Raw genomic sequence first — 10,194 nt, 5'->3', positions numbered from 1 at the left:
GTAGCCAATTACATGGGTATCACACTTCTCGCCTCCCTGGTAAAGTCTACTCCAAGTCCGGAAGGAGGGTTTCGGACCGATAGTTGGACCTCGGATTGAAGAGAACAGTGCGGATTCCGTCCTGGTCGTGGAACAATGGATCAGTAATCTTCACTCTCTAAGGATCTTGAGGGGGCCTGGGAGTATGCCCAACCAGTCTACATGTGTTTTGTGATCTGGAGAAGGCGTATGACCGGTCCCCCGGGAGAAACTGTGGGAGGTGCTGCGGGAGTGGGTAGGGGGTCCCTTCTCAGTGCCATCAATCTCTGTATGACGTGAGATGAAGTGAGAGCTGTGTCCGGTTCTCGGAGTAAGTCGGACTCGTTCCATGTTCTGAGGTTGGCCTCCGCCAGGGCTCGCTTGTACTCATTGCTCTTTTTGCAGATGATGTGGTCCTCATGACATCATCGGTCTGTGACCTTCAGCACTCACTGGTCAGAGCGGAAGCAGCTGGGATGAGATCAGCACCTCTAATCTGAGCCATGGTTCTCAGCAGAACCCGTGCGAGTCGTTCTTCAGGTAGGGATTGAGTCCTTACCCAAGTGGAGGTTAATACCTTGGGGTCTTTGTTTTGCGAGTGGGGACCATGGGAGCCTGGAGATTGGTCGGAGAATCGGACAGCAAGTGCGAAAAAGACGAGCCAGAGGCAAAGTCTCCAATCTACCGGTCATTTTCGTTCCTACCCTCACTATGGTCATGAGGCTGCGTCAGGACCGAAGAACCAGATCCAGGTACAAGCGGCTGAAATGGGTTTCCTCAGAGGGGGGCTGCGTCTCCTTAGAGATAGGGGTGAGAAGCTCAGTCATCCGAGAGGACTCGGAGTAGAGCCGCTGCTCCTTCACGTCGAAGGAGCCAGTTGAGGTGGTTCGGGCCATCTGGTAAGGAGGCCCCTGGGCGCCTCCCTAGTGAGGGGGTCCAGCACGTCCGCTGTGAGGAGGCTCGGGGAAGACCCAGGACTAGGTGGAGAGATTATATCTCCAACCTGGCCTGGGAACGCCTCGGGATCCCCATCGGAGCGGTTGATGTGGCTCGGGAAAAGGAAGTTTGGGGGGCCCCCTACTGGAGCTGCTGCCCCCGAGACCGATACCGGATAAGAGGATGAAGATGGATGGATAAAAATAAAACATCAAAAAAAGAAATACCTAAATACACATTGACATTGGATTCCCTTTCATGCACATAGCATCAATCGCAGTTAAGTACCACTTAAAAGGTACTTTACTTGAGTATTTTCCATTTTATGCTCTTTATCCTTCTACCTTCCATACATCTCAGAGGGAAAAACCCATCGCTTAGCGCCACCATGACGTTGTGATTGGTTTAAGAATGCCAATAACCAGAGCAGGTTTTATCCCATCCTGTGTGGACTAGTTTAGACCCTCCCTCTGCAGCGCTGTGGAGGAAGTCTGGCGATGCGAGACCAACCTTTGGTGTGCCCATGTAGACGAAGAGTCACCAACGACCTATCCTTGCGGTAGTAGGCGGCAGTCAGCTCCACCAATCAGCTTCCAGGGAGCTGACCACCTGACCCTTCCTGGACGCGCATGGAGACGCCCCCTGGTGGTACTGACAGCCAGGGAGTCCAGAGGAGCACAGCCTGGGGCCCAGGAGTGGAAGAAGACCACAACCAAGTCTGGAAGGAAGGGGATCCGGAGAATACATTTGTGTACTTTACTGTCTGTACTGAATCTGATTTTGTTTCATACCACTTTTTATTTTATACCTTTGTTTTTCATGTAGCCAACCTTACCTGATGAATATAATAATAATGTGAGGTGCTTGTCACTTTAGTATTATAAGGAGTATAAATGTGAGTCCTCACCGGACTGTATTTGTTTTCCTCCATCTCTCTGTCTCACGGAGTACGCGGAGGCTGCGTGGAGGCGACGCGCAGCCTCTCTTGGGACTGTGTACTCGCCTTGGTGATCCCGCTCACCTGCTGAGGACCCGAGGCAACGAATCGAACGCCCCCCCGGGCACTGCTGTTCACCTGCCAGACCCACAAACGAGTCAGACACACAAACAGAGTCAGACACACAACAGAGTCAGACACACAACTAGTCAACACAAACAGAGTCAGACACACAACAGATCAGACACACAAACAGAGTCAAACACACAAACAGAGTCAGACCCCACAAGCACACAAAACGAGTCAGCACACACACAGAAGTCACACACAACAAGTCAGACACACAAACAGTAGTCAGACACACGAGTCAGACACACAAACAGAGTCGACACACAGACAGAGTCAGACACAACTGAAACTATCAACTACTTAATAGCTTATAACGCTGATGTTCTTAAACACCAACAGTGTTAATATATTTAAGGATTTTTAGAGGCCTGAAAGGGTGAACGTTTTTTAGCATTTTGCTTATTTGAAGCACCGTTTAGTCTTGATAAAATGAAATATCCTCTATTCCATTATTTAAGAGTTATAGAGGTTCAATACGTAAAAAGTTTCCATATTTAAATTAGTTGGGGATTTTAGTGGCTAACAAAGTAAAAATATCCACTATTCCACTTATTTTAAGTATTTTAGTGGCCTGAAAAGGTTTGTGTTCAAGATGTACACTTCATTTATTTAAGGGGTTTTCTATAAAGGGAAAAGATGAAAATATCCAATATCTTTACATTTAGAATTTCCGAAAAGTGAAAGTATTTATATTTCACTTATTTCAAGCATCTTAGAGTCCTAAAAAAAGAGAAGGATATCCCGTATTTAACTATTATAGGCTTTAAATATGTAAACATCCATTTATCCTGCAAATGTTAAAGTATTCAGTATTCATATAAACAGCGTCAACAAATGTGTTGATTTTTCATTTTGACGGGAAGGCAACACAGGGTTAATGCTTAAATCAATCATCTGTAACCCTCTTATTAATCTGTGGACCCACACCCCCGTCTTGAACCACTGGACTAGAGAACCATTAACATTAACTCCTCATGTATTTAAATACCTTGCGGGCCGACTGAGTTCCAGTAATATCACCGACCCTGTCGATGAGCGCTCTGACCGTGTCGCCCGTCAGCGACTCTCCGGGTAACGCCACTCCTCCACCTTCAACAGCGGCACGCTGTAACACATGGACGCCAGCCTTTGCTGAAGACACCACACAGAGAACGAGGAAAACAACCGTAACCGCCAGTGAGAACATGTTGAGCGGTAACTGTGTTGGACATGGACAGGTCGGTGGTATTTTCTGGACGAGCGTCCAGCTGGAGGGTTCTTAGTTCACGTTGTAATTGTCCACAGAGCTGCAGACGCCAACACATCAATCATTTAAAGGCTCAGCAGAGCGGCTAACACCTACTGTCACGTATTACTCAGAGGGTAAACAGCAGTTGAAGAGATGACAGTTCATAGCCAAGGCAAGGCAGCTTCATTTGTACAGCACATTCGCCAAAGGGCAATTCAAAGTGCTTTACACAAAATCATAACAGATAAACACAAGATAGCAAACAGTTAAAAATCATAAGCATTAAAAACACCAATAAACACATGATGAAGTTAAAAACAAATAGAAACATTAGGACACATAAAACACAAGAATAAAAGTTACAGTGCAGCATAAGAATTTAAAGAGATAGCATTAATTTAAGAAAGGCAGCATCAAAAAGAAAGGTCTTCAGCCTTGATTTAAGAACTGAAGTAGCCACGGATCTGCAGGTTCTGGGAGTTATTCCAGAATGAGGAGCAAGAAACTGAAAAGCGGGCTTCACCCTGTTATTCTGACTCGGGTGACAGAAAGTAGACCTGTCCCAGATGGTCTGGGGGGTCATAGTGTGTAGCAGACCTGTCCCAGGACCCGAGAGGTTCTGGGGGGGTCCCATAGTGTATAGTAGACCTGTCCCAGATGACCTGAGAGGTCTGGGGGGGGTCATAGTGTAGTAGCAGACCTGTCCCAGATGACCTGAGAGGTCTTGGGGGGTCATATTGTAGTAGCACCTGTCCCAGATGACCTGAGATGTCTTGGGGGTCATAGTGTATAGCAGACCTGTCCCAATGACCTGAGAGGTTCTGGGGGGGTCAGTGTAGAGTAGACCTGTCCCAGATGACCTGAGAGGTCTGGGGGGTCATAGTGTAGTAGCAGATCAGAAAGTATTTTGGACCTAAAAGTTACGGGATTATAAACTAGCAAGTACTTTGAATCAATTCCTGTTGAGAATTTCTTCTTTCGTATGACAACATACCACATTTTTACACATGACAGTAAGTTGAAGGAGAAATACTTCTTAAACTCAAGATTTCACTCAAGCAAAAGTACAAGAATTTGTTGGGCAGAATTCTCCCTTTCAGACAATATATATAAATATCATATTATTGGATATATTAAAATACTTTTAGCATAAGTTAATGGTCTCAGCTGGTGGAGGTGACCATTTGAACTACTTTCTATATTGTTGGATAGTTTAATCAATACACGGGACCATACTTTTTCTTAAATTATATGTTTTGTTTTTCATACATCGTAATCTGTGAGTACAACATTTCCTTCTGAGATGTGGTGGAGCAAAAGTTAAATTAGCATAAATTGAAAGTAAAATACCTCACAAATAAATACACTTGAGTACAGTTCTTGAGTACCAGTGTGTTGACACTTTCCATTACTGCATGCATACTGCAAGGAATTTCCTAATGTTCTTTTTTTTAACACATAATTAACATTATTAATTCACCTCTACTGCCATCTATAAATAAAAACGATCATGACATTTACAGTATCCCAACAATCAAAACGTCAGAGATACTTCAACTCCATTGGCTGCTGGGGGAGCCCTGTTGTCGGGTGGATTTCTAGCCAATAAATTAGGGTAACATAAAGTCAACCACAACATAGTCTCCTCAGGCACGCCAGTTCTGACCTCCTACCAGAGCTCTGCATTAAATATGCAGCTGACTTCATTGTCATCATTCATCGTTTTACTAGACGGTACGGAGGTGAACATGTGTGGCGCAGTGGGAAGGCAATGCTGTAAAGTCATCTATTGAAAGGCATTTGATTCTTAAGATTGCTTAAGCTATAGTGCGTAGTCTCTGTCGCCCCATGAGAACAAACCGTTGCAGCATCCACATGTACAAGCCTTCTGTAATCGCGCACAGCACCCCCTCCCCCCCTCCACGCAGTTGCTAGTAGCCAAGGGAGGACACGGAGAATTTAAAAACATGATGGACTCTTGAAAAGGTCATTATCTTCACTCGAGTTTTCTGCGTGTGAAAGTCACCGGACGACACAATCTTCTGAACATAGTCATTCTGAGAAACAGTGTGAGAGTTGTGTGGACCGCTGTGGTCCCACTATTAGTCCTCCAATTATCTTTGTAGCAACTCATCTGCAACGGCTGTGAATGTAACGGACGTTCATTATATTAAAAGTTACGCAGTACAAGCTTTAACTACAGTTAAGGTCCAGATGACCCATGTCTATCTTGGAAGGAAGAACTCAGACTATTATCATCATTTTTGTTGGTTCCACAGGGGTCAATCTTGGTCCACTACCATTTACCATTATACTTGCAACATTATTTGTCCTAGTAGGTACTTTAAAGTTAATTTCTATGCAGATGATCCAGTTTAATATGCCCCTGGCTCCCGGCAAATCCATTCAAAAATATTTTACTTTTCATACAAAGTGTAAGTAGTCAGTATTTCCTATTTTTTAAGCATCTTAGAGTCCTGAAAGAGGAATGTATCCAGTACTGGATGTCTTTTAGAGCTTTAAAAGGCCTTAATTTTGTGAAATATCCATATATATATATATATATATAATTATATATTATATAATATATATAGATATATATATATTATATATATATATATATTTTTTAGGATTTTAGTCATCAGTTAATCCCTGTCCTTTTTTGTGGTGATGCAGTATTATATGGCCCCAAACGTCATTCCAACCCTGACTGATGTTCATCTTCTGCTGATTAATAAGTTTATAATTATGTGTCTTTCTTCCTCAAGTTCCACCACTCTACAGTGATTACAAAGAAGGAAGCCTACAAAGATAGAGGTTGTTTCAAGGTATAAGTGATTAAAATAAGAGCTTTTCTTTTAGCTTTAAGGTTTCTAAATGAGAGGTTAGGGTTTGTTTCACTGTGTCTGGGACAGCCGAGGAGGCTCGTAGAGCAGGCTGAAGGGTAGCGAGCGGGTTCCCGGCCACAACCAGGATGATGGGGTGCGAGTCGGCCAGATGTATCCGTGTGTAGTCATGGCTGAGGGGCCTGAGTCAACTCGGAAAGTGAATGCCACATACTGCACGTGGAACGCAACCTGGCACGGACAGAACCATGATCAGTTAGGAAACAAGTCAGAGACGCGTTTCTAGCTGGTTCGAAATACACTATTTGGCTAATGTCCATTAAAGGTGTCAAAATGCTACATACTTCTATCCAACAACCAAAACTGTGCATAGAGGCATCCTTCAGATGGGTTCATTTTATGTTTTTTTAATGTTCAAATTATTTCTGAATAATGATTTTTCAATCAAAATGCAAAGATTTCACCTTCTAAAATGGGAGCATTTTGCCGTTTGTTCGTAAAAATTACCTACTCTGGAAGGACATAACTTTGGACTCCGCGAAAATGTGATGGAAACAATTTATGACAAAAGAAATCCAATAATTTGAGACAATCAGCAATTTACTCACATGACACAAAACTCCTTAGTTCTAGCCCCACACTGTTTTTACCAGTCTGCTTTTAGACATTAGCTTGCTGCCATACTAATACTATGTCTATGAATAACACCAGTATAAATTGCTCAATAGTACGACATATTAAATACGTTATTTTAATGTCGTGTTTTCTCACTCTCTGGCAGCCTATAAACAGAGATTAAGCTTTACTTTAGTTCACACGTCCACTTTGGTATTCCGATTAAAAAGACAGATAGGACATAAGCTAGTGCAGGATGTATTAATTGCCCTTTTGCATGTGAGCTCCTAATTCGCTGTCGTAGTTTTTTAACACTCTCTCCATCCCTCACCCAAAACACAACAAGGTATTTATCAACTTTGTTATACGTATATGAAAAAAGGAATGCACAAAATTTCAATTTAAGAACGCGCCCAGCAAATGCGGGTCATTATTGCTCTAACAATGATTGCAAATACATTTAAGTCTGGGGAAAAAAATGAAACTCCCTTTAACAAAACAACACAAGACTCGTGTGTGTTTTTTGTTAATGTATCCTTCACATGGCCAACCATTGCTACTGAACACCACAACACCACACACACACACACCCACCCACACACACATCACACACACACACACACACACACCACACACACACCCACCACACACACGCACACACACGGGACCCACCACCCACACACGCCACACACACACACACACACACACACACACCCACACAACCACACCACCACACCACCACATCACACATCTTTGTATTTTAGTCCGCATCATGACAGAGTATATCCTATTTTATCAGTATACACACATGGAACCATTTTTCAGACATCCTTTCCACTTAAACGGTCACCATAACAGACCTAACGGTTTGAACTGACATGTCAACCACGCAACTCTTTCACAATTGCTGTCTGCAACATGAAATGTGTCTCTAAACTAAAAATATCCTGCTGCTCCTGCTGCTTGGTCTGATGTTTTTTAATATCCTCGAGTACCAGCTGGGACGGCCATTAAATACAACCACAACACCAGGCATGTTTGATGCGAACACCCCTTCACCACGCCTTATGTAAAGGATATGATCTATACACACACACTATACGTATATATATACACATATATATATATATATATAATATTATATATATATTATACTATATATATATTATATATATTATTATCCACCACCTTCGTATAAATCCTGAGATATACACTGTACGCTTCTTGTCTGCTATTTTTTAGTGCTTCTCCCCCAGTGATGTGTGTTTGCTGTCCATTTAACGATGGTGTGGCTCTTCAACTGACGCCACAAATAAATATAACTATAATAATCTTTATTTAACAGCACTTTTTCAAAACTCCACGTTACCAAGGGCTCACAAAACAATAAACATATAAGTAAAAAAACTCAGGTTTTAAAAAGAACAACCTGAAAATTTGGTGTATGCAACCCGCACACAGTTTGGTAAACTATAGTTTTTTTTGTTTAATGACTCAATGTTCAAGATCACATAAAGTCATCGGAAAGGCTCTTGGATAAAGTCTACTTTTCAGAAGGATTAAAGGAATCGCACAGAAAGTTAGTAAGAGCGAATCTCATGCTGTCTGTGATATTGTGTAATTGATATTACAAAGTTGCACACATTGATTCTTTTTCAATTAGTCCATTCCTCTCTCGATCATCGCAGCAGATGAATGAATGTTCCAGCCTGGTTGAGACCTCACCATCGCACCGCACCTTTGCTGAATAGTTCAGAAATTAGAGTGAATAGCAAAAACGAGATGTAGTCTGATTCGTCAGGTTAGTAACTGGTGGTGAAGGATTAATTAGAAATGCTCCATTTAATATTTCCAGAAGAAGATGTCGCCACTTACCTTTATTTTCCTATGTATCGTTTACGGGTTCAGAAGTAACCTTATGGCCAGCAGCATGGATTGTTCTCACATTTTACCAACAGCTCTCAAAAGTTATGAACCAAGTTGGTGTTGGGAATTTGGCTGGTAACCTGAGACAAATCTGACCAGCCACTAGCATTCTTTTTTTTGTTTTTTTGTTTTATTAAGATTATTTTTGGCGGCATTTGCCTTTATGACAGGACAACTGAACACATGTAAAAGGTGAGAGATGGGAAAAAGGAATGACAAGCATAAGGGCCGCAGGTTCGGTTGAGGCGGGCCCGCTGGTCGAGGAGAAACCCCTATATATTTGGCCCCGCTCTACCAACTGTGCTATCCGGGCTCCCCCCCTTGCTCTTTTACCAGCATGTTGCTGGTGCAATTTTGACCCTGAGTGGTTCACATTTGATGCTTTTTTTATTGTGTAATTTTCCTACATATATCTCACTTAAAAATGCTACCACAGCCCTATATTTCCATTTGAAAGCATTTTTTACCTACAAAATCGTATTTTGGGCGTGGATCCATTCATGCCGTCTATCACTGTGTTTGTTTTTGATACAGATTGAAGATCTACTTCCCCCAACTTTGGAGATTTTAGCCGGCTTAAGGAAGATACACCCCCCACGGCTTTAAAAAAACACAAAAAGATCCCAAGTTTGACAAAAAATGGTCATCTAAATTATCCATCTCGTCTTCGATTTCCCTGTTTGTCCATTTCCCCCCGTTAGGGTAAAGCGATGCAAGCAGCAGCGCTCCAGGGGCGGTTGCTGGGTTGGAGTCTTTCTTGTTTTCTTGAAACCCTGCTGAAACACCCCTGTTACCGTCACCATACTTTCCTTTGTCCACACAAGATTGGCTGTTCACACAGGGGCTTGGCTATGTGCCACCTGAAAAGCATACACACCCACACACACACAAAAAAACACACACAGTCCATTTAACGCATTTTCAAGTTGAGTGCGTTAGAGCATTTCTCTCCTCCAACCCCCCACATTCTCCCGGACAAACACCCCCGATATGGAGAGACCAGCCAACACAGCGGAGATCACTGCCCTCTGAATGGTTTGTCTGGCTGCCTCCTACTGAGCTCAAGACCACCATAACACTCCTGAAACCACTAAGCCCGGGCCGGCAAACACAGCTCCAGTTTAACTGGCATTCCTGTGGGTTTAATAAACCCCACGAACTCCATACACTTTAGTTTAAATTTAACACGTCCATGTACATGTTGGCAGCTGGTGGACTAAGACTTTTAGGACACTTTCTTTTTCTTAAAGACAAAAAAAAAAACACACACTGGGCCTGATGTCAACGTGGATCATCGCCAAAGCTGGAGGGTTACGCTGAATTCACAGGCGTCCACGCTGCAAATACTGGGGGGGCTCCCAGAGGACCATGATGTCATGCACTCACACCTCACACCCTCTGGTCCCCCTTTTTGAAGAGGGGAACCACCACCCCGGTCTGCCACTCCTTCGGCACCGTCCCAGACCTCCACGCAATGTTGAAGAGGCGTGTTTTTATTTAGACATTTTAAATCTGTAAATAATGGGAGTGAAGAAAAAGAAGATTAAAGGTTTAAGAGC

The 10,194-nt window shown here is 42.9% G+C and overlaps 1 protein-coding gene across 1 annotated transcript in view; it reads left to right on the top strand.

The window, feature by feature from the left end:
- rftn2 (raftlin family member 2) overlaps positions 1 to 10,194 on the top strand; it is a 54,656-nt gene that overhangs the window by 37,543 nt on the left and 6,919 nt on the right.

This window comes from Etheostoma spectabile, chromosome 5, assembly GCF_008692095.1.
Source record: "Etheostoma spectabile isolate EspeVRDwgs_2016 chromosome 5, UIUC_Espe_1.0, whole genome shotgun sequence".
In the NCBI taxonomy this organism is placed as follows: domain Eukaryota; kingdom Metazoa; phylum Chordata; class Actinopteri; order Perciformes; family Percidae; genus Etheostoma; species Etheostoma spectabile.
Note: the sequence above shows the minus strand (reverse complement) of the source record. Positions and strands in the feature narration are given on the sequence as shown.